The 27,014-nt window shown below is 35.7% G+C and overlaps 1 protein-coding gene across 1 annotated transcript in view; it reads left to right on the forward strand.

Moving 5' to 3' along the window:
- LOC145259877 (uncharacterized) overlaps nucleotides 1-27,014 on the forward strand; it is a 74,028-nt gene that overhangs the window by 11,681 nt on the left and 35,333 nt on the right. The gene's annotated exons all lie outside the window — the stretch shown is intronic.

Consider the following 27,014-nt stretch of genomic DNA (forward strand, 5'->3'; position numbering starts at 1 on the left):
GAATTATCAACAAAAATCTGAACACAAAACAAATTAAAATATTAAAAAATGGAACTTTACTCATACAAGTATCTACTAAAAGTAGTGCCGAAGAAATTTTAACATGGACAAAGTTCCATGATATAAACATCAAAGCCTACCCTCACAAAACCCTCAACACCTCAAAGGGAGTCATCAGATGTCCAGAACTAAACACCTGCTCTCTAGATGAAATAAAAACAAACCTAAAAAAATAAAAAAGTTAGATACTAAAAGAATTACAATAAAAAGAAACGAACAAACACCAACACATACATATTCACTTTCAATGCTCCCACCCCACCAACTGAACTCAAGATTAGATATATTAACATTAAAGTAGAAACAAATATCCCCAGACCACTTCGCTGCCTAAATTGCCAAAAATTTGGTCACTTCAACTGCACCAGAAAAACAGTATGCCCAAAATGTAGCAGTAATGAACACCAGGAAACAGAATGCCAAGGAAATATAAAATGCCCAAACTGTGGAGAGAACCATCCAGCATACTCATCGCTCTGCCAAAACTGGATCAAAGAAAAAAAAATAAAATAAAATATACCAAAAACATAAGTTTTACTGAAGCTAGAAAAATTATTGAAACAGCCACCACAACAGAACCAACTAGATCATATGCAGGTGCAACCAAAAATCAATTAAAAACAATAAAAAACATTGAACTAAAGGAAATCTCTACCCTCATAAAATCACTTCAAGAACTAGTTGAGGCATTGAGGGCCACCTTACAGCAACTGCTGTCAACTCAAGCTTGAAAATAACTACCAAACAGTTGAAAATAAAATCCCACCAGATCCCAAAAATCAAACAATTCTCTACCAAAAAACCCACACAAACTGAAAACATCCCAAAACCAAAAGAATAATCGCCTAGTACCCTCCGCAAAAAAAAAAAATCAAATCTCACACTAACCAAACAGAAAATAAATGAAAAACCCAAAAAAGACAGATCTTGCTCCATGTCAAAAACCAGAAGTACAGATCAGAACAAATTGAAATCCTTGGAAACAGACGACAGAGCCTCCGAGCCTCCATAATCAAATAGTAGAAAACGACTACTGTTATTCTTAATAAAATGAAAGAAAATCAAAAACATAAAACTAAACTATAGCTGACAAAATAATCCAATGGAATTGCAGAGGTATAAAAGCCAACAAGAATGAATTACTTCTACTAATATCCAATCTCTGCCCTACTATAATATGCCTACAAGAGACTTTTTTAAAACCCTCTGAAACTATCAATCTCCGTAACGTCACTGAATATAATTACACAACAAATAGTTTCTGGAGGAACATCCATTCTCATCAACAAAAACACAGCACAAAGCCAAATAAATCTACAAAGTAATTTACAGGCAATTGCCACCACAACCATAGAACAGTCACAATCTGCTTCATCTATCTACCCCCAAATGACCCTATAGATGAAACGGAGGTAGAAAAACTTATGAACTAACTTCCTTGCCCCTTCATATTATTAGGTGACTTTAACAGTCATAATGTTAGTTGGGAGTTCAGACACAGACAGAAAAGGAATCATTAGAGAAAGTGTTAACAACAACCTATGCATATATAATAACAAAAAACAACCTTTATTCACTCTGCTACAAACTCATACTCAGCAATTGACCTCTCTATAAGTGATCCTAGTATCTTTATGGATTACAACTAGACAGTGCACGAGGACACTTGTGGAAGCGACCACTTCCCAATGTTAGAACACTTTGATCCTGAAACAAACTCAAAAATTCCTCGTTGTTACCTTAAAAAAGGTAACTGGAATAAATTTAAATCATTATGCAAACACAAATTCTTACCTGGAAAACATGTGAAAGACCCAATCACTCACTTTACAGATACCATCATCTCAATAGCTGTGGAATGCATACCGAAAACAAAGGTATCAACCAAGTATAATCAGCCCTGGTTTAATGATGATTGCAAAAAGGCTATTGGGCTACAATGTGCTGCATTAAGAAAATTCAACAACAGACCAACTACTCAGAATTTAAACAACTTCAAAATATGCAGAGCTAGAGCACAGCGAACAATAAAAGCCAAATGTGAATCATGGAAAAACTTTGTGTCCAAAATCAACAATAGCACCAAAGACAAAACCATATGGAAAATATCAGGAAAAAACACCAGTTCCCCTCTCAACCACCTCTGTATAAACAAAAAAAATAACCGAAAAAAAGGACATAGCCAACATGCTTGCAGACACTATTGCAAATAATTCATCCAAAAATTACAATAAAAAATTCCAGACTATTAAACATGGATCAGAAAAAAACAACGTACACTTTAAAAGTAATAATGAAGAAGTTTATAATAAACTTTTTACCATTCAAGAACTAAAGGATTCATTAAAAAAGCTGACTAAAAAAACACGGCTGAAGGACCAAATGAGATAACATGAATTCCTGAACCAACTACCAGATCAACCATTAAAGTACTTACTTTCCATTCTTAATGACATCTGGATCAATGGCAACCTTCCAGCTATATGGAAACAAGCCACAGTCATTCCCATACCAAAACTAGGGAAGGATGCATCTGACCTCTCTAATTATCGCCCCATAGCTCTAACAAGCTGTGTGTGTGCAAGACGATGGAGAGAGGGATAAACACCAGACTAATGTGGTTTCTTGAAACAAATAAAGTATTAACCAACCTTCAACGCGGTTTCCGAAAACAACGGAGCACTACAGACCACTTAATACGACTGGAAACCTTTATCAGAAATGCATTTATACAAAAAAAGTGCATATGACTGCTATATTCTTTGATCTGGAAAAAGCTTACAATACCTCATGGCGGTATGGTATCATGAAAGATCTCAAAGAAGCCGGACTGAAAGGAAGACTACCCATCTTCATCAACAACTTTATCAACAATAGATTATTTAATGTCCGTGTAGGAACATGCCTCTCTGATATTAAGGAACCGGAAACAGGAGTACCACAGGGAAGTATTTTATCTGTAACATTGTTTAATCTAAAGATTAACAATATCGTTAAATGCATAAACCAAGGTGTGGATTGCTCACTATATGTAGATGATTTTTTAATTGCATATAGCTCAAGGCATATCCATATAATTGAGCGTCAACTCCAACTATGCATCGACAAATTAAAAAAAAAAATGGACAACCGAAAATGGATTTAAGTTTTCCACTAATAAGACTAAATGCGTGCACTTTTGTCAGCTCAGAAAAGTGCACCCAGATCCTCTTAAAACTAGATGATACCCAGATTCCTCTTGTCGATGAACATAAATTCTTAGGGTTAATATTAGACAAGACTCGCATTCACCCCTCATATTAAATACTTAAAGAATAAATGCATTCACCTCTCATATTAAATACTTAAAGAATAAATGCAACAAAACTCTCCAGTTAATGCAGTTATTGCCCACACAGACTGGGGAGCGGACAGACAAACCCTACTGAAACTATATAGATCACTAGTACGCTCAAAACTAGATTATGGCAGCTTCATTTATGATGCCACCAGAAAATCATATATAAAGATACTAGACACTTTAACATTAGGGCCTCAGGCTTCCGAACTTCTCCCACCGATAGTCTCTATACAGAAGCCAACGAACCGCCATTATCAATTCGGCGCAACAAATTAGCTTAACAGTACTTAACCAAAATTCTCTCTTGCCCAGACAATCCTGCCTACGATTGTATTGCAAACGCACTAGATTGCAATCTCTACGATAGGAAAAAATCACAACCATCAAATCCAGCCTTCAATCCCAACTACCAAAACCTATTTGACCAAAAGGTAAAAGCTATAAAACCTTTTGGTCTTCGTATGAAACCATTAATGGAAGATGCAGGTATCACAATCAGGAACATCCATGAGGTCAACCAACTAAACCTCCCACCCTGGCTACTAAAACAACCTGAAATTATCTTTGAACTAAACAAGCTCCCCAAAAAAATCAAACTCATCCACTGAACTATCAAGAAAAACTATTTAACATTCAGGAAAAATACCCAAATCATCAGCATATTTATACAGATGGTTCTAAGAACGGCAACAGAACTGGATGCGGAATAATAGCCAATAGCACTACCTTCCAGAAGCGACTACTACCAGACCATACTTTAATTAGTGCTGAAGCCACAGCTATAGACCTGGCACTAGATCTCATTACTGACCTCACCTACAACAAATTTATAGTTTTTTCAGACTCCCTATCAGTACTCGAATCTCTAAAAAAAACAAAATTTAAATAACCCGCTACTCATTAATCTATTACAAAAAATACACACTCTTTCACAAAATAAAATATCAAATTCTGCTGGATACCCAGTCATTTTGAAATCCAAGGCAACAAAAAAGCCAACAGAGCTGCAAAAAATGCACTTAATCTTGATGTAAGCAATTTAAAAATTCTACACTCGGACTACAAACAACTAATACATAGATTCATTATGAAGAAATGGCAAAAAAAAATGGAATAATTGTCAAAACAAACTTTTTAAAATCAAACCCACAATAGAGAAATGTTTACCAAATTTCAGAAAATCGCATAGAGAGGAAGTAGTTTTGTCCTGCACTCGCATAGGACATGCACACATAACCCACCTCCTTTCTGCTAAAAAAAAAAGAAGACCCTCCAGAATGTGTGGCATGCCAAGAACCCTTTACTGTAAAACACTTTCTTTTGGATTGTGGCAACCTCAAGCATATCCGGCAGAACTAATTACAACGTTAACAATTTGAAAGAACTATTTAAAAAAGTCAATGCTAACAAAATACTAACATTCCTAAAAAAAAGCCAATTTATACAAAAGAATATAGTTTTACCCAATCCAACTTCACCCCCACCAAAAAAAACAAAAAAACACCACCACCTAATGACCCAAAAAGGCTGACTAAATAAGTTAAAATATCTAACAAAAAAAAAAAAAATGACTGACCTCGGCATTAAATAACCCCCCAAAAAAAAGGTTGATATGTCGTAAAACCCAACCTAACCTAACCTAACTCTTTACAGTGCTAGAAAACTACTAATGCCTAAAAGTATCTTGTACCTCTATAAGGCGACCATTCTCCCATTTATGGAGTATTGTTGTCACATTTTGGCTAGTGCATCTGCTACTAGTCTGTCACTCTTAGACAGGGTTCAAAAAAGAGTCGCCAACCTAATAGGTTCTGAACTAAGCTTCAGCCTCTGTCTCATTGACGAAACGTATCCCTCTGCCTGTTCTACAAGTATTTTAATGGTGAATGCTCTGACAAACTGCAAGCACTTGTACCCCCTCGACGTAAATATCCCTGACAAACCCAACTAGCAGCTAAATCCCACCTCTACACAGATGTAGGAGAGCTTTCTACTCCAGTAGTTTCTTCCCCAGAACTGCTAGACTTTGGAATTCCATTCCGGGTCCCTGCTTCCCCAACTGTACTGACATGCAGAAGGTTTAGTGCAATGTGAACAGACATCTTGCTACTCAACTCCCTATATAGTACCCCTGTAGCTTATATCTCTACATCAAAGTGGCGTGAAAATGTAATAAAAAAATAAATAAATAAATTTAAAAAAAAAATAATAATAATCAACTGATTTGATTGGTTTCAAAACAAATACAATGAGAGGCATGATGTAATTGTCAAATTTCTAACCTACTGCCACGGAAAGGAGGAAAAAGTAATGGATATTCATTACTTTTTTATTAAAATTTGGAAATTTAAAATCTGCCATTAGGACAAATAACAAGGGTTGTCCCAAGGAACAAGTTTAATATAGTTAAATTTTTTTTTAAGTTAAGAAGGTTACCACATTTAGCTAGAAACAATAATAAAACGAGCGTCAGCTCGGAATTAGAATGAAATTGAATTTTCTTGTGACATTTTATTCAAACAATTTGGACAAGCCTACTCTCCTATGATGTCCTGCTCATTAACCCCAGCACAATTAAAATGATACCAATTATCACATGACACCATGGGTGCTGATCCATCATTTTCCATCTCTGAGGACGATACTCTTTAAAATTTATTTTCTCTTCATTACTAGTAGATAACTTATTGTTCTCATGAATTCCAATGGAATCTAGGGGAAAAGCTTCTCAATTCTGTGCTCTACTAAAGCTTCGTTAAAAGAATGGCTGCAGTGTAAGTAATAATAGGATTCAGCACGCTATCAATTAACTAAGAGTAGCAAGTAGGGAGAGCATTTACTACATTATCAAATATTGGTAATTCTTCCTTTAGCAATACACGCGGACGATAAAACGCTTTGGATGATTATGGATTTCAAGGGGGTTCTGCTAAAATCGTTACATTTTAAAAACCAAAGCATCTTATGTCCTCAAAATACCGTTTTGTTGGAAAATGAATATACTTTCAAATAAATTAATAAATAATAATGTACATTATATATTTTAAGAGTTTTAAGCAAACATGTTTTTCTTCACATATATACACCCACACGTACGCACGCACACACACATGCACGCATATACACAGCCTCATATTCATGCACATACACACACCTGAGCTGTGACGTCACTTCCTTTAAAGTGAAAGCCAGACACGCGCAGTCAGAACACTGACCTCAGTATAAAAGTCAACAAAACCTGTCGACTTTCCTTTTTGTCCGGACCAGCATTCGACCTGTTGAATCAACGAACCGACCGCGCGCCCTAACGTCACTTTCCCTGCTACTGTAATGTGGAATAAGCACACGTACACTTCATATGCTTTCTCTCTCCATGAACTGGATTGACTTTCTCACTCTATCTCCCCCTTCGGTTTTGGTCCATCAACACAGACATGCGCGTGACTCTCTACTCAGCTTAACCCTCTCTTTCTACAGGCCGGTTTGCCACTTTGCGTTTCTCTACTGCATTCCCCGTTCGTTCCGCGCGCGTAGTCGTCAATGACCGAATGAACACGTGTACACCTAAGACTTTCATTTCTCAACAGAAAATAAACATGTTTATTTTATTTCAGCATTTGAGTTCTTTGTTTCCTTCATTCAATTCGTTTCATTATTTTTTGTTGTAGCGAGTTAGGGTATTTATATCCTGGTCCGCAACAAGTTTTAAGCAAATAAAGTGCTAAAAATGTTAATATCATAAAACAGCGTTTTCGGTAAGATTTTATAATGACCCCTCCCGATTTGTCGTACCCCGTTTCTCTTAAGAATTTTGTGATGAAATTTGGAAATTAGATATTACTCTTGATAGATTTGGTTGTCCGAAATTCTTTTGACAGCTCATTTTTTTGTTGTGTTAAAAAAAAAAGACTTCAATATGACGAGTTTTGAAAATCTACTGTTAAGTAAATCAATCTTATTACATTTATCCATTAAAAATAAAAATGTAACCGGCTTTCTATTGTGGTACCGAGCAATTTAAAATCATGATACCTGGAAAAAATCGTTCTATTTTTAAAAAGTATCTAAAAACAATCTGTAGAAGCAGCAGCAGCTGATATTAATTACTTTACTGTAAACAAACTTTCTTTTTTTGTTTTTTATTCCAGAACGAATTCAAAATTTAAAAAAAAAACTGAAAATATGAAAAAAATGTTCTTACATATTTAGTTGGAGCTCATATTATTAGAACATAATTAGCTTAACTAGAGCTCGGTTATCAGAATATATAATTTTAAAGCAATCCGGCGTTATTTTTGATCAAATTTTAAAAATATAATTGAAAAACTAATATGTAACGTGTGCACTTTTATCCATTACATTAGTTTTTAACGGTGAATTAGTTTTTTTTTTTTGTAAATGTTTACTTTAACTACAACAGAACACCAACCAATAAAATTTGTTTTCGGGGTCGCTGACAACAAATCTGATATTCAAACTCATCGCAAATTTACCGTTTGCATGGTATTAACCCCTGAACCCTCACACTATTTTGTGCCAACTCCCTGCCATCGTTTATGCTATTCTTACATGTGTTCGCGCATGGATGCGCGTAGTAAGGTGAAATACAATTTTTTTTGCTTAACGTGTGCGAGCAGTACCCCCCCCCCACACACACACACTTCCAATATTTTTTTTTTTTTTTTTTTTTTTTTTTTTTCCAGCGGATTATAATTGAATGGGCACTAATCTACTCAATTATATACAAATCAATATTTAAATAATTTTAGATGCTCAGTTTCTAGTTAAGCTCTTATTTACTTGCCTCCTCACGAGGACAGTTAGACACAAGGTCAGATTTTAATGTGAGGAAAATCCAGCTTCCCAAAAAGTGTCAATCTGGATAGAAACAGGCATAAAAATTGTCTCAGTCATGAAGGATTTCTCCTTCGCTGACGGGACAGAAAAGGCGAAATGTAGCATCAGAATACTACACTGATTGTGGCCTGAAGTCCAGGTAGAGAAATAAAAAAAATAAAAAAATTTTTAAGTCTTAAGCTGGAAGTTTAACGAAATTGTGTCACTTGGACAAGAAATGTAATCTATATATATATAAAAGGCAAAATGTGTGTGACCATTTCGTGTATGTCTTCAAAAGGCTTTTCTCGCACATGGTTCCGAGGTCGTTATGATCGCTTACAACTGTTTATATGGGTCCTAAATAATAATATGTACAATTTGGGAAAGTGCGTCGCATCTAGATTTATTTACGTCGACTTTTACAGAATCATTGCTATTTTGGCTTCTCGCATGTTGATGAGGCTTGTTCGTATAAAAAGCGAAACTAATTCAAAGTTAACAACGAACAACGTTCTCACGCCCCCCCCCCCCCGCTTCGGCGGCACAGGGGACAAGATCAAAGTGTAGTATCTGTTCCGACAGATGCTGCAAGCTATGACTAGCAAAGACCATATGTGGGGGTAACCCCACATATCTGACCTTGGTCAATGTAAGGGCAACCCTTCATACCAACAGTTACTATCCAGCTCCCATTTCCCACCTCTCGGGAGCTGGTTCTCCTTTTCCCTCCCCCCTCCCCCTCTCTCCACATTAAAAAACGGTCTTATGCCTAATTTGCTCTGTGGGGAAGCAAATAAATCCAACGAACAACGTTCTCGGCATTGCGCCGGGAAATGTCCAGAAGCAATCAGCTTTGATCAATGTTGTACATCAGACAATTGTTCTATCTGGACAATTGGGAGCTGGTTCCCCTCCCCCCAACATCTGTTGGGAAAAAAACAAAAACAGTCTAACTTGGGTAAACAACTGCATGACTTCTATTTGACCTTCTTAATTAGGTCAAATGGAAGCAGCAGAGTTAACTTTTATTGCGCACGCCTGTTTTTATAGTTTAATAAATAAATTCAAACCTGAGTATGTTGTATGTATGTCGCGGTGGCCTAATGGGTAGCGTTTCCCGTTTTTTTTTTTTTTTTTTTTTTTCACATTAATTTCCAACTCAAGGGTACGGGTTCGATTCTCATACTTACCTTCCAAAACATTTTTATTTATTTAAACCCCTCCCCCCATCCCCGGAGTTTTGATTTACCTCAAGACACCTGGGCATCGCCGGGTACCCCCCGCTAGTCTATAAATATAAAAGCGAAAATGTATGTGTTCGCTTTTTCTGTATGTCTACAAAAGGCTTTTTTCAGAGAAGCGGTCGGTCGCTTCACAACTTTTTAAAACTTTTTATATCACATATAAATCATATCTCAGCGTTAACAATGAAGCTCGCCTGTATATTTAATTTGCTCGATTTCGGGAAGATAAATGTTCAAGATTTCTCGCTCCCCGCATGTGGGTTAGTCTTTTTCCTATAACATCTTGGGAAGCGTTCCCACACTATCCCGCAGTCAAACTTGACCTCATTAACTCATTAAAACGGGCACCTGCCAAATCCAAGTAATTAAATAAATTCAAACATGTTTCCGTTAGCATCTCGCGGTGGGGCAATGGTTAACGTCACGTTTTTTTTGTTTTTTTTCACACTTTAATTTACAACTTTGCCTCAAGGGTTCGGGTTCGATCCTCATACTTTTTTTTTTTTTTTTTTTTTTTTACCCCCCCCCCCCCCCTGGAGTTTCCACACACACCTCCAAACACCCGGGCAACGCCGGGTACCCCTCGCTAGTTGAAAATAAAAACCAAATTTATCAAAAATTTGAACGATTTGTTAGTTTTAGCAAAAAACGTGACATTTGGAAAACATTAAATATTTTTGCCCACAAATAAGTGGGCAAAAATATTTAATATTTTCCAAATGTCACGTTTTCTGTTAGTGACGTCACTTGTTTTAAATTCAATTTATTTTTGTCTATTTGTCGTAATTTTTGTTGAGTTTCACACCCCTTAAGAGTTACAACAAACAAAAATAAATTTCATATTTAAAAGTAATTTGATGTCCAAAAAAAAAAACTTCTAACCCTAGTTAGGAGTGGCAAGCCTCCTCCTCTTAAAACCTTCTTTAGCCCTAACCATAACGCTAAGTCTAAGTGGCAAGCTCTTCACCAAACAAAGTTCCTTGGTAAGCTGCATATGTTTCTAAAAACAAAAATCCTTAAAGAAACGTGCACCATTTATCACCCATAAAAAAATAAATTAGTCAATTGTCCTAAAACACTACAATGGTCTCGAAATGGTGAATTATTTTACATTAAATTTATGTGAAACTAACCCCTCACTCTAAATTCTAAAATTGTTTTTGTTTTGTTTCTATCAAGTCTTCAGGGTGTTCACACATAATTCTCCTTAGCTCTATCATTAACCTAAAATCAGAGTGGCAACCTCCCCACCCCCTCATAATTGCACAAAGACCCTCTTAAAACCAAACATAATCATCTTTAGAAAAAAAAAAAAAAAAGACGCACAGGATTTATCTCCGATAGAAAAAAAAATGGTTAACTGCCTTAAAATGCTAGAATGGCTCAAAATGGGGAATCATTTTACATTAAATTCTAAAATAATACTTGTTTATCTTTCATTTAAGTTTTTAAGGTATTCACACGTAATTGCCTACAAAGGTAAAATCGCATATTTTGGAGAGGTCAGATGGGGGGTGGGGGTTAACGGAAAGTACTAATCTATATCTATAAAAACAGAGATGTGTGTGCCACAGACGATTTCTGATTGGTTAATCCAATAATCACATCTCCTAAAAAACAATGGTTTCTACGCTCTTACCTTTACCATAAAATATTATGGCTTTATTTATTGTCCATCTTGGAAGGGTTTAATTTTTTAATAACTTGTTAATCACAAATTAAAAAAATACGAAACTAAACTACACGAAATCAAACGCTCCGACAAACTTAATAGCAAGCACACGCGCACACACGCACACACACACGTTCACTACCGTCACGTTGTTATGGCAACCAAACAATGTTTACAAAATGTCTACGCACGTTCGTAGACATTTTGTAAACATTGTTTTTAAAAAATAAAAAATAATACTTATATTATGTTTTAAACGACTGTAATAGTTTATTTTGGAAGTATATTTCATAAAGAAAATTGACAACCCACTTTAAAAACAGAAATTACGAGTTTTATATATTTTATTCGCAGTTTTTTGTTGACTCTTCTGGCGGCCATGTTGTAAGCCCTAACGGTATTTTTGGAGATTACCCAAATAAATGTTATCAAAGGCAAGATAAGTTACTTTTCCACCAAACTGGATATATTTTTCGTGTTTTTATTCAATGTAGCATATTTATTCAGCTCGAAAAACGGGTTTGTATTACTGTACACATAAATTCGAAAAAGTTGTCAAAAACCAAATATATAACAAATACATGTTATCAAAGGCAAGATAAGTTACTTTTCTACCAAACTGGATATATTTTTCGTGTTTTTATTCAATGTAACATGTTTATTCAGCTCGAAAACCATCCGTGTTATAAATAAAAAACTAGAAAAAATACTATTAAAAACCCGCCGAATATATGTCAACCTATGTCACGGTAACATATTGAGCGAGTTTTTAACAGTATTTTATTCAGTTTTTTATTTATAACACCTTTTCCCAAACTTACCGTGTTCAAGAGGGACTAAGACGCCATCTTGAATTTTCCAATACATCGGTAAACACTGTATGGTTTTCGAGCTGAATAAACATGTTACATTGAATAAAAATACGAAAAATATATCCAGTTTGGTAGAAAAGTAACTTATCTTGAGGCCAAAAAAATAAATTTTCAGGGGTCATAATAGGGGTCAAAGTTTAAAAAATTACCCCTTTTTTTTGCTCAGCATACACCTCCAAACACCCGGGCAACGCCGGGCACCCATGCTAGTCTACAATAATACCAAAAAAATATTGCAATATATTCATTTTTAAACAGTCCTAGATTTCGATTTCAGTTATTTGTATATATAATGCATTACAATTCAGCTTTGAGTTCTTGAACGTTTTTTTTTTTTTTTTTTTTTTTTTTTTTTTTTTAATGAATACATGGCATTTTTAAGGAATTGCAGCATATTTCTGTGCATTTACTGCAGATTATTTGGAAACCATTAATTTTTGGAGATTTTCAGTAGCATATTCTAATTCCTATATACTTATATGGAAAATTTCATTGCTCAAGCTTGTGTTTTAACAAACATATAGCATTTTTACTGAAAAAGTAGTGTAAAAAATGTGACAAAACGCATATGGTCTTAAAGAGTGAAAAATATCCAAACGTGTGAGGCACAAAAACAGTAATAACTTCCTTGATTTTAATTGGATTTAAAAAATTTAAAAAGATTCTAAATTCATCAAGCTCTTTCTATAGATACCAATATTGAAATATTTTAAGCCATTTAAATTTTTTCATGTGTATTGCTACTTCCTTATTGTTTTGCATTAAAATTAAAAAGTTTTTACTTACCCTTCACCGAAAGGAATTATGTACTTGGAAATCTTCCAAGTATTACCTCCCAAACATTTAATTAGACAGATGTTATTTATCTATTAAATTAGATTCAGACCTATTCCATGAATAACAGATCCATTTAATTCAGTTTATCCTGCACTAAGGCATTGACCCTCATTAGTCAATTTTGACGTGATTTCATTGAACCTATTCATGTGAAATTTCAGCTTCAGGTCGTTTGCAAATAAAGCAGAAAATAGGAAGGGTTTTGATATCCCAATTTAAGGGAGATTTCAACTTTAAGTTTCAATGAATTACACTCAATAAGAGTGTTTACAGGCATCTCAACTGGTCCTGACTTTAAATTCTTTCCGGGACTTAATTGGTTTAAAACTATCTTTGAAAAGAATGACCTCTGACTGCCCATATCTAACAGGCAGTAGAAATAAACAGGGTGGCCCCATAGCCTCATCAAAATTTTAATTACAGGAAAAATACAATTTCCGTGTCCCGTTAAAGAGATACATCTCTCAAAGGATTTGGGACTTTTAGGACACATAATAGAATAGTGGTTCTTTAGACCACAAACAGCACAAGGATAAAGAAAATCCTTAATGCCCTTGCAATTAATTCTGGAGTGCCGACTGAGGCACCTAGTACATAAGTTTAATTCCTTGGCTCTGACACTGAGCGTCAAAATTCAAATATTTGGGACAGTCCTTAACAATGTGGCCTGTACTCTTGCATAATTTAAAAATTTTATTAGTTTCGCTATTATTAGCGACCGTTTTGAAGGTATTCATACCCTTCTTAATATTAACGGATTTGAAGACAAACTTGGTGCCCATATTGTACTTAGCTTCTAGTAAAGAAGCCGTTATTTTCGGTGGACTATTTTCTCGCCTTGTGTGGCACCTAAAGGAGCCGTCGTTAAAATGTCCAAAATGTCGATACTGCGTGACATTATAGAGGAAAGCAAAGGAAAACGTTCATTAGTTCTGTTCATTATTTCTCTATGTACACTGTTTGGGAATTTCACTAACAAAATATGTGCTGTTATAGTTCCAAACATAGCATTCTAGATTGACATGTTCAAGCATAGCTCTAAGGTCTGTTAACAAAGTAAACACATTCAGACTGAGGAATAATTTCCTTGAAAATTCTATTTTTAATCAAAGAAGGATTAAGAAATTTCTCCTTTAAACATGGTGATGTCTGATCGTAATTTTCAGGGCTCATGTCAAAGTTGGCAATAAGTTCAAACGACTTGCCCACCAATTTAGATTTTAATAGAAGCAGCTTATCTGCTTTATTCAAACAAAATTTGAATCTCTTAATAAAGCTGCGAAATTCAAATTCATCCAATGAGGGGGAACCGCTGAAAATTGGACATTCCAAATCCATTCTCATTGGTATGGCTGTAGGTTGTTTTAAACTAGACTCTTCCATGACAGACCTTAAATCATGCTGATTTGCGACATAGCTTGTCTCTCTTCACAATTGGAAATTTTAATATTAATCCATGGACCAGAACCTCTATATCAGAAATCCATGTATTAATAACTCAAATTGGATGATCCTCCCTTGTCTATCTTTTTCTCTACCCACCGCAATTACACTGGTAATACTACACCTTTTAGTTTCGATTTTTGCTAACATTTCTTTTGTGGCCATCTTGTCGCTCCAAAATGGAGAAATCAATGATGAGAGGGGAGAAAAGAGGAAATAATTTCTTAAAACAGATACGGAAGTTATCACTAATTGAGCGACGTTTTCCCCACTAATATGGAGGGAGGGGGGATTAAAATGAACTTCTAACGGTGAGGAACCTGAATTTATTTTATTAAAATTCAGCTGCACCAACTGAAACTGTATTAAAAAAAAAAAAAAAAAAAAAAAAAAAAAAGAGGGGCACCCTTGCAAAAGACAATACAGAATAAATCCCGCATACTACTAACTCCATTAGATTCCATGACAAGAAGCTATTATTAAAAATAATGCAATTCATATATTTTCCTCCTCCCTCTCAACCTGTATGTCAATGATGAAGAGGGTGAAAAAGAAAAGAAAGAAAAAATATAACATCATTCTTCTGCAAACAAGATATATAATAGTGTGCACTACGAAAAAAATAATCATTACTACACTGAAAAAGGATTCTTATAAATTCTTATTAATAATACCAGTGGAAAAAAAAATTGTTTCAATATAACTCATAACTGAGTTTTAAAAATTTGCAGTAACTATAGATTCGAATTTTTTTTTAAATCCATTAATAAGGAGCAGTATTAATTACAAATGAATGAATGTAAGTCTTCAGACTTTAATTTTCAAATTACGCTTTAATTATGGCGATAATTTATAATTATCCTAATGAGTTTTTTTTTTTTTTTTTTTTAAAGTTTAATGTAATTTCTTCCAATTTTACAATAAAACAAGTTACAGACTAACATAAGTCTTCCTTTTTTCACAAAAAATAATGCTGATTAACTTAAATCTTTGTTTTATTTATTTATTTATTTTTTTTTCAAAAAAAAAAAAAAAGTGGTGTTAGATATTTATTAACTGCTTTTTACTCCGAGACAGTGGCAAAAATAAGACAAACACAACAAAGGTCTACCTTAAAATTCAATACAAATTTTATTCGATCCTCGGTTGCAAAAAAGGAATGCCCACTTTTGCCTCTGTAAACAGAGCTGTTAACAACCTTGAAAGGTGATAGTCAATCTTCAACAGGAACTATTTGCTGGTTCATCTTGTCTTCGAAGATATGAGTTTGAGCTGTTGAAGTAGGTTGATATGATGCCTTCTGATGTAAAAAGATCTGATAGATCTGGAGAGTATAATGCAGAAGTCCATGATAATGTTCATGTCAAGTCGGCAATTCATATCAAAATGGAAGTCTCTAGCAGATTTAAATAATAATGTGCCTAATTATTTAGGCTTGAAATAAAATGTATCTAGAGATGATAGTTGGAGGCTTCATGCCTTATGTGGGGAGTGAGTTTCAAACGTCCTTCTTGTACAGGTTGCATGAATGAAACGAGCAGAATTTGGCTTCATCCATACTGTACAGCTGCATGGGTTAAAACTTAAAAGAAAGCATGCAGATTAAAAAAAAAAAAAAAACGAAATGCTATGCGGTAAATATAATCGACTGATTTGATTGGTTCAAAACAAATACAATTAGAGGCATCATGTAATTGCCAAATTTTTAACAATTCTCAGCTTGCGTGTTTTCCTCGTGTTTCCTTTCAGACTGCTATTTTTAGCTTGCATGTTTTCCACATGTTTCAATTTGGATGTATGGTTACTTCTTCAGTGGGTCCTAGAATGGAATTGTTTGAAAATTTTAGAAGTGACAATCAAAATTGCCATTGGTGAGCAACCACTTGTCTTACTGTGGACATGCCATGTCTACACAGAATTCTGCAGTCTTCAAAATTGACACTGTTAATTGCAAAAAAAAAAAAAGTGGGGGAGGGGGGGGCTTGCCATAAGATGTGGGAGTTTTTTTTTTTTTTTTTTTTTTTCGAAAACTCTAAATTCACACTTACCCTGATGTTTGAGGTCATTTTTGATTTTGTTGGTCAAGTGCCAGTGACCTCTTCTGCATGTATGAATGGCATTACATTGAAATCAGCCATTCAGTGGTATGAATACTGTAGGGACATTTGTACTTTCAAAATGATATGACAGAAAAATTTTAGGTGACCCTGGACATCAAGTACAAATTGATGAAGGTCTTTTATTTAAAAGGAAGAATGTGGGAAAAATTGTGAAACATATGGATCATAGGGTTTTATGACCAAGTGGAAAAGGTTGGTTTCCTACGGCAAATTCCAAACTGGACTGCTTAACCCTGGAATCTAATTTTGAAATGTGCAGCTCTTGGAGCTACAGTAAGCTACACAGACATGGTTATATTCACGGAACCATTCTGAAAATTTTGTCAATCCAGTAACAGGTGCCTGCACCAACTCAATAGAGGCCTACTGATCCCATATTAAAAGATGCTTAAAATATCAGGATCAGTAGGCGACATGAAATGGTCTAATGTAGATGAGGCCATCTATCGGGAAACTTACGGCATGACGTGTGACAATCTCATGGACAATTACAAGTTATTTTTATCTCCTATCAATGAGAAATATCCATTGTAAACCTCTTTCTGGCCTGCTTTTTGTTTTTTATTAAAAATTTTGGCAAAATGTTAATTAGTTCATTTTCTTTTTGTTGTTCCTTATACATTTTGGTACTTTTGCAGTTACTGACCCATGCTGAAATAACATTTTGTTTCAAATACCCCACCATTTGTTTTCATTGTGGAGCGCATATATACACTTCAGAAATAATGTCATTATTTCACCGCAGGTCAATGACTACAAATTATGGAAAATTGAAATTTTCCATAATTTGCCTGACGCCAAAATTCTTTTGCTTTATTATTTTTTTTTAAAATTTTATTTACCGTTTCTTATAAGTGTTATGGGGTTAAATGGTAATAAACAAAAGGAACACAGGATTTTTAGGAACGAAACATGTATTCACGTATATTACAGGCAAAGTAAGTTGAGCAATACTATTCCTCAATGGTTGGGCGTGTGCACCCCCACCTGCTTGGTCGCATGCCAATCTCTGACTGCCAGGCACCGGTACTCGATACCGGAAGTGACATGAGATAGTCCATTAATCCAATGGAGGGGCGTCTCCAACCATCAGGAAATTCCAGGAAACCTCACCGATCATGTTATGAAAAGGGATAGACCCCAGTAAACAAGAAAGCAAAACTAGATAAGTTTGAAAATGATATTTCGAAAAGTTAGAATTGAATCCAGTAGGCAAGTGTTAAAAGATAATAGATATTTAATCCTAGGAATGCAGAACGATTGTCATTGTTCTTGCAAATAACTAAATATTATTTATGTCAGAGGTAGATATCTAATTTATGAATGTAATCAATTGTTCATTCTTTTAGAAATAACTGGATATTAAATATGTCATTTAAAAGAATGGACAATGAGTTTAGAAATAATAATTAACAACATAGGTTGAATACAATTCAATTTAGGAATTTCTTTTGTTTACTAGAGACATGTAAATGCATGTGCAAGCACACCTGTAATTTGAAACGTGAGGGAACCCCATTGGTTAACTACACCTCTGACATTATCAAGAAAGGAGTTTCTCAATATGTTGAGAAGTTTCGGAGTTAGTTAGGGGTTGGAGTTAGAGAGAGACAACTCAGTGAGAGCAGAGACACTTGGGAAGTGAAGGGGGAGGAAAGACCATGTAGCCATACAAGCTTGAATTCCTGAATCATCACTTAGCCGGGTGGATAAATAAAGAATCACCATCATATTGTAAACTGTTGTCTTTGTCTGTCGTCATTTCTGCTAAAAGGTAAAGGTCAATGCATTTGGCCTATCATCTTGTCAATAACAAGAACTGTTGCATAACATGGCTCAGCTCTGTATTAATAATATGAAGTCCCCAAGAATCATCAGTCGGCGTCGTGATGTAAACTCTATATAAAAGTCATTATCATCTCTGTATTATGTGTCTCCGATATAGTCTGATATGTTGCTTCAATATGTACCCCGACTACACAACAGGTAAAGAAATGGACAATAAATCAGGGAGCAATAATGTAGAACATTATGAGAAAGCGACCCCTCTTTTTAAAAGTCATTAAATTTTTTCAAATTCTTTCTGCTAATATGGTAATTGCCAGAAAAAAATTTAGAAAAGGTGAAAAACATGAATTTTTAGAGGTGGACACTTGTACAGGTCTGCCCCCCCTCCCCCTTTTTTTTTTTTGCGCCTGCACCCAAAAAATTGAAAGTAATTGATAAAATAATAAAAATTAAGTTTAAAAAATAATGGATAGACCGACCATCAATATGTGCACAAGTTTCAAATATTAGAATTTTTATAAAATAGTAAAATTTTGGGAACAAGATTTGAGTAGGAGGTTTCTCATTGAACACGGAGTATTTCCCAAAATGGTCACATGTCCGAAGTGGCAAATTCTGAAAGCCGTTCTTAACATGAAATTACTCAAGGAAGTGAAAAAAGTCATAACTGTTGTTTTACACGCATACATGTTACAAATTTCTTGTTTTTGAAAAAAACAAGTCGATTTGTTTCCACTAGGTGTCTGTCATAGAGAAGTAGACTTGTTTGTTGGGGCCCGTACATTACAGCGCATAATACAAGTTTTCATATCTCAAAAACTACTTGTCTCTGCAAAATTTAAATGAGATTTTCTTATACAGCATAGTCGAGAACCTACTAAAGTTGTCATTTTAAAGAAGATTATGAAGGTGGATCAAATATGAAAAAATATCAAAACAATTTTTGAATTAAAGTAACATTGAATTGCCCCCCTAAAAAAACATTTTTTGAATTAAAGTAAAATTAAATTTTTATTTAACAATTTTAATAATTTAAATGAAACATTTTTAGAATTAAAGCAACATTGGATTTTTTTTCCAAACTTTCAAAATAGTTTTAATTTCTTTGTGACATCCGTTGAAAGGTCAACAATACGAGGGGCATGCAATAAATAATGCCCCTAACCCACTTCCAGTTGTCTGATCTAGCTGAAATTTTGCATGTGCTATGATTTATCTCTACAGGTTATGTGGCAAATTACAGCTCTGAACTAATTTTGATTTCTGTTTTACAGGTGTTTGAACTGAGTCAGGTGTGAAATGGAGCCTGGTGATCCTGTTTTTGTATTTGAAAGGATGCACACCACAGGAGACTTTTGATGAAATGAAAGAAACTTATGGTGATAATCCCCATCATATGACCTTGTAAAACACTGGCATCGTGAATTCAAACCTGGCCGGAAGTCTGTGGAAACGGCTCCCAAACCTGGTCCCCCCCTCCATCTACTATTGATGAAGCCTCTGTCCGTCAAGTTGAGGCTGCCATTTTGGAAGATCAGCACATTACTATTCGCCAAACAGCCCAAGATGTCAAGATTAGTACGGGGTCTGTGGAAACTATCATTCATGACCATTTGCATATGCATAACGTATCTGCCAGATAGATTTCCAGGTTGCTCACACCATTCCAGAAGCGAGAACGTGTTGAGTGCTCAAGGATGAATTTGGAGATGTGCCAAGAAGATGAGTCAAAGTTTTTCAAAAGACTGATTACACAGGATGAAACCTGGGTCCATTACTATGATCCAGAGACCAAAGCCCAGTCAATGCAGTGGAAGCACTTGGACTCACCACCTCCAAAGAAGGCAAGGGTGCAGCCCTCCGCTGGCAAGCTTATGCTCACAGTTTTCTGGGACAAGGATGGAGTAGTGATGACAGATTTCCTGGCAAAGGGTACCATAATTACAGGAGCCTATTATGCTTCACTTTTGAGGAAATTAAGGGAAGCTATCAAAATCAAGATGCGGGGCAATATCAGCAAAGGTACCCTCCTCCTGCAGGACAACGCTCCGGTCCACAACTCACATGTCACCAGATCAGAAGCACAGGTGTGTGGTTATTAAATCTTCACCATCCTCCCTACTCTCCTGACCTTGCACCCTCTGACTTTCACCTCTTCCCAGCCATGAAGTTGTTTTTGAAAGGAAAGCATTTCCCAGATGATGCAGCCTTGATTTCTGAAGTCACGTCGTTGTTGGAGGACCAACCTTGGGTGTTCTACAAAAACGGTCTCCAGAGCTGCATCAAACGATGGGAGAAATGCATAACCAAGTTTCGTTGCTCTATTATGGGAAGTGGGTCAGGGGCATTACTTATTGTATGCCCCTCGTATATTAGTTTTAATTTTTGAATTAATAAACAATTTGAATGGAGGGAAGTGTCACGAATTTGAATGGAGGGAAACACATCAGAAAAAGTGGCTGCTGTCTGTAATGCAGGAGTGCCTTTTAAAAAAAAAAAAAAAAAAATCGGTCTGTCAACTGTATCTTAATAAGCACCCAAAATCATTTTGGTGTATGCAATGTGCATCTGTTATCACTCTATTTTAAAAAATTGTTTCAATATTTTTGTTTACTAAATTTTTAAGTAAATGTAAAGAATAGTAGAATTACAAGCGTATACTGTATTTTCGTGGATATTGGCAATATTACATACCTAATGTACTTCAACCAGTCATATCTTTTTTATTCGTTGGTCACTTTTTGAAAGAATTACATTGCTGGAAAGTATTTTTTCAAATTTGATTTCCAAACAATACTATTTTGTTGTTTTTAACGCTTTTAGTATGCATGTACTAAAAGCGTTAAAAAACAACAAAATGTACTAAGAACATGCGTTTAACTTATTTGTACTTAAAGTTGGAATTGTGTTTTTTAGTGGTAAAACAAAACAAAAAAAACAAACAAATATATAACAAATAAAAGGTACTTGTGCACTTATGCTACCATGCTGAAATAATGTTATTTAGAAACCCATTCTTAACATGGGGAAGGAAGAGTGTTTTGCTAACTATTCTGTATTTTCACCTAACAATTGAATAAAAAATATTGTGAAACTTGAATTTATTTTTAACTCATTGTCAAGACTATTTTTTCAAATATGTAAAACAAACTCATTTCTTGTTTTTTTAACAGAAGATATCTAAATAATAATGATAATAATTAGGTGGTTCGATAAAGAATTTCATTGTGATACATTTTGCAAATTTTTATCTTGTTTCCACCTTAACATTTTTCTTTAAAATGACTACCTATAAAGGTTTTTGGGTATGCTGAAAACGAATATTGCATTTAAATTTTCGGCAAATAAGTAGCTTTCCAGATATTAAGCAATATCATTTCTTATGTTATTGCTGGTGGCCATCTTGGTACATGCGTTTGTTTCTCGGGGCTAACAGCGATAACATAAAATGACATTGTTTAATATCCGGAAAACTACTTATTTGCAGAAAATTTAAATGCGATATTCGTTTTCAGCATACCCTAAAACATAGAAAAGTAATCATTGTAAATAGTTAAAATTACTATTTTATTTCTTTGTTTACATAGTTGAATTTTAAGTAAAACAACAGAATAGAAATGACAAAAATTACCATCAACTGGATTTGTTTATGATAGTTGTTGTTTATCAGGATTGCTGGTATGCTGGCACTGTGAAAGCTACATTTGAGAATTCATGTAGAGTATGATTTATGGTTGCATCTCAAAAATAGGGGTATATTTTTGGCCAGATAGGATTTACAAAATTGAAAATTGGTCCCAAAATGCATAAGATTTGGTCGACTATGGGAATTTCCATCTATTTACAGAAATCCAAAATCTGTATGAAAAATTTTCAATTTCTGAGATTAATTCATATCTATTCAATTTTTTTTTTTTTTTTTTTTTCTGTGAGGGGGGTAGTAAATACCGGCCATGAATGCTCTTTAGGCATTCAATGGCTACACCCAAGATTAAACTATCCTTTGGTGAGGAGGCAGGAAAATGCCTATTCTCAATAAAGCTATATTTAAATACCACTATAATACTTAGTTTTGTTCATGAATAGACACCCACTGTATGATACCATGCGCCAGAAAGACAAAAAAAAAAAAAATGGAAAAAGTAATGCGTTACCATGCCAGCCACACCCTTCTTTTGTTCGATTTTGAGACACACTTGAAAAAATCCCAAAACCTTTAATATCTCTATAAGGCTTCATTTTTGAGAAAATCTGATGCCATTTTTGGATTCCTCGGGTTAAAAAACTTACCTTGGTGAATTTTCAGAACCATATGATCTTTCAATCAGAAAATATTCAAAGAAATGACATCACAAAATTGTCGCCCAGGTGTCACATTATGTGAATAATGCTGTGGCTACCGAGAGTAAAAAAGGCCGATGCACATAATAGCATGATGTCATTATCAGATCCACTTGTAGGTGTATGGTCTAGGTTAAAGGTTCTTTATCAGCAGTAGTTTTGTCTAGTTTTCAGTTTGCTGTCTAACATGGTTTATTCTTGCATTGTTCCAAATTGTCGGGGAAGTTATCCAAAAGGCCCCAAAGTACATATTTTCTTTTCCTAAAGAGAAGGAACAAGTCTCAATTTGGATACGTGCCATTAGAAGAGTGTTAAGTGTTGAGACATCCTGTTGAACAAAGATGGCGGTGGAGAAGCAGGGCAGTCTCGAAAAAAGTAATTGCTAGTAACAAAGATGGCGGTCAAGAATCAAATGCAGTTCGTGACGTAGTTAGCGGCAAACTGATTGAATCCAAAATTCGACAATTTTTATAGTAACTTTGGAAGATTTTCATTGGTTGTTTAGCACAACCAGTGGTTATAAAAACGATCATCGAAATCATTGATCTCATACCCCTCTATCAGTTTGGCTTTTGCTGTGCGTTATTGTATCTGCGATTTTTCTCCTTTTTGTCTTTTTCTTTTATTTTATTAATGTCGGATTTTTTTTCCACACGACGCCTTTTGTTTTTTTTTTGTTTTTTTTTTTAGTTTGTGAACTTTTTATCAACCATTTTTTAAATGGTTCGGCTATGGCCGCTTCTGCAAGCCAGACGCCTATTGTCATCGACACAATGGAAACGGAAAACGTCACTCCTTCTACCCCAAACACCTGAACTAAACCCCCGAAAGTTGACATTAATGTTAAAGACTTTGTGGAAAAGGCGAAACAATGCCTGGAACTCGTCACTAATACTGAACTTATCCAAAAATTTACCAAAGTTAGAGGAAATCCAAAAAAAGTTCCTTAAACTAATTGTAGTGGATACTATTACTGCAAGCTTGCCTGTATTGAAAATACTTTCTTCTTGTTTTCGAATCCTACCTTATATAGTTAGCCTTATGTTCAAGTATATTCGAAATATAATACAGTGCAAAGAAAGTCACTCATGAAAACGGACCTCCTAAATTAAAACCTTGAATAATTATTTAAACTCTAATGTAAATTAATATTAAGCAGTCTTTACAAATTGATAATAGTTAATTATTGGATTTTAATTAATTATAAGATGAAACTTTAATGATTCAAACTAGATAAATAACGACAAACTTCCACCACCCATTAATATGGGAGGGGATATTATCACCAAAAGTGTCATGAATTATTAAGTTCGCACCGGACTTACTACTTAGATATAAGTCACTTGTACCCATTCCCCTTTCTCCCCCCCCCCTTTTTTTTTTTTTTTTTTTTTTTTTTTTTTTAAATGGAGAGTAGATAATACAGTGGATGTGTTATCGGCAGCTCCAGTAACTCTCGCTTCTCCTATTTTGTCATTCAGTCCTCATTCAATGAGTGATGTTTCTGACAAAGGGTGAAGAAAAAGCTGCTTAAAGGTCGGTACTACTTGGTGACCAGTAGTCTGAGATGTCGGATATTTTTCTGTCTTTGTCTGTCCTTGTTGCCATGTCACTAGTAAGGGTGCTGGAGGTAAACGTTTTGTCTGGGCTGACGTTATCCGCCTGATAGTCAGGGACCCGAACCTTGGATTAACCACTAAGGAGGCTGTCCTATCAGCAGGCACAAAGTACTGGGACTGCTGTATTGCCATTTGGTGAGTGGATCTGGACCATGCAGTAGTCTCTGGTGGGGCCTCTCGATGCCATACTAGTGGGTAATTGTTACGGCTTTACCTTTTCGTGTGCTACAAATAAAAAAAAAACATTTTCCTGTCTTTTTCTCTCTTACTTTCCCTCTCTGTACTGCTCTAACCAAGTATGCCGACCTATTCCACAAATCCCAAAACCTCAACATGAAATATCTCCAGAATAAAAACTCGATTAAACCTAGAACCCCATCTTCCAGCGTAGACCCCTACTACCAGGTCTCCTTCTCCAATATCAGGGGTCTACGTTCCAACCTTCCAGAGGTTGAAACCCAATTACAGGAGACGGAACCGGACATATTATTTCTATGTGAAACTGGAATAGGGCCGACCACTTCCCTAGATGAGTTCATAATTAATGGATACTCCAATTTAACAGCTAAATCTGACTCCCAAGATCGCCATGGGCATGGAATATGTGCCTACATTAAGGATGGCTTCCCATGTGGCAGGGATATCTCTAGAGAAGATCCTAATTTACCCTATATGTGCTTCAGGGTTGCACTTGCTAACACCACTGCATTTATATTTGCCCTCTATAGGCCCCACAACAGCGGAGTTACTATCTTTAAGAGCATATCTGAGAAAATAGACCACATACTGTCTTCACATCCCTCGGCTAACATCCACATCTGTGGTGACTTCAAATAAGACAGATGATGAGGGGAGGTTTTGTCATGATTTTGCCATTGCTTATGACCTCACTCAGATTGTTCGCGAACCCACCCGTGTGCCCGATACACCCAATCAATATGCAAGCCTCTTAGACCTTTTTCTTTCAACTTCCCCTGAGCTATGTTCATGTACTGTTCATTCTCCTTTAGGATCCTCCGACCACTCCGTCGTATCAGTTAAGATAAAAACAAAATGTAAGAAGCCATCAGACGTACCCCGCCACCGTACTGTATACCGATACTCTATGGCTGACTGGGATAGCTTCCGTACATTCATATCTGATTTACCTCTGCACTCCATGTTTAAAAAGGAAGTGTCCTCTATAGTATCAGATCTGACCGAATGGTTAATTGTAGGCATAGACCAATTCATACCATCTAAAAAATTCCAACAAAAACCTAACAGCCAGCCATGGTTCTCCCCAGAATGTGCTGCTGCTATCGCGCACAGAAATCACTTTTTCCATAACTACCAACGTAATAGATGCACTGAGACTAAAGCTGCTTTCAGGACTGCCAGCAACCACTGTAAAGAGTAATAAAAAATGCAAGAGAGCTATATGCCCAGTCTGTTAAATCCAAGGTAGCTGATCAGCGGCTTGGTTCCCACCAGTTTTGGCAAATAACAAATAGGATCCTGAACAGAAGTGTGCGTTCTATCCCAACCATTATCAATGGACCAGAGGTTATCTCGTCAGCGTCAGACAAGGCCAAACTATTTGCAAAGAACTTTGCAGCTAATTCTACCTTATGCGACGAAGGCCATCAACTCCCCATATTTCTTATAACACAGAACAAGCTAGGTAACATACAAATATCCGTGCATGAGGTCGCCAAGCTAATAAAAAACCTAGATTCCAGTAAAGCAACTGGCCCTGATGACATCCCAATTATAGTGTTAAAAAAGCTTCAACCAGAACTTGCTCCCATACTTACGAAACTATTTAAGCGCTGCCTTAAAGAGAAGTGCTTTCCGACCCCCTGGAAGACCTCATCAGTTTGCCTTGTATTTAAGAATTCAGGTGATAAGTCATCTCCCTCTCAATACAGACCAATAAGTCTTCTCTGTGTTATGAGTAAGTTACTGGAATCAATATTAAATAGAGAAATAGTCAACCACCTCAGCAGGAATAACCTTCTTAGTGACACACAATATGGTTTCCGCTCTGCAAGATCTACCGCAGATGTGCTGACGGTTATATCCCACAGGATTAGTGAATCTCTTGACAAAGGCTTCCTTTCTAGGGCAATTGCTCTTGACATATCAAAGGCCTTTGACAAAGTATGGCATAAGGGTCTACTTCACAAGATTTCCAGCTACGGTATAACTGGAAATGTTTTCTCAATCATTAAATCATTTCTCTCCGATAGGCTCATAAGAGTAGTGGTAGATGGACAAAAATCGGAGGCCTGCAATATAAATGCTGGAGTCCCTCAGGGGTCAATCCTGGGCCCAACTCTCTTCCTGATCTACATCAATGACCTCCCTAAACACATACTGAAATCATTCGTTGACATCTATGCTGATGACACGACCATCTACGACAACACATCAAAGGCTGTAAATGACGAAGTTCTCTCGGATTCTCTCTCCTCTGATCTCGAGCGCGTGGTTAAGTGGGGGAAGATGTGGCTAGTTACCTTTAATGCATCCAAAACCAAACTCCTATCCTTACATCATGAACGCTCTGATCCCCAGCTGGCATCAATTGTGATGGATGGCTCTCGTCTGGGTGAGGCCCCGTGTTTTGACAAGCTTCTGGGTTTAACCTTTACTCCTGATCTGAAATGGAACACGTACATCAAGTCTGTTGCCAAGGTCGCAGGAAAGATGGTGGGATCCTTCTACCGCTCCAGAAGATATCTCACTACGGATGCAATTCTCTATCTATATAAAAGCCAAGTACGGCCAAGAATGGAATACTGTTGCCATATCTGGGCAGGAGCTGCCAAAAACAGCCTATCATGCCTTGACAGAG

This window comes from Euprymna scolopes, chromosome 35 (genome assembly GCF_053919585.1).
Source record: "Euprymna scolopes isolate OS-2025 chromosome 35, ASM5391958v1, whole genome shotgun sequence".
NCBI lineage: Eukaryota > Metazoa > Mollusca > Cephalopoda > Sepiida > Sepiolidae > Euprymna > Euprymna scolopes.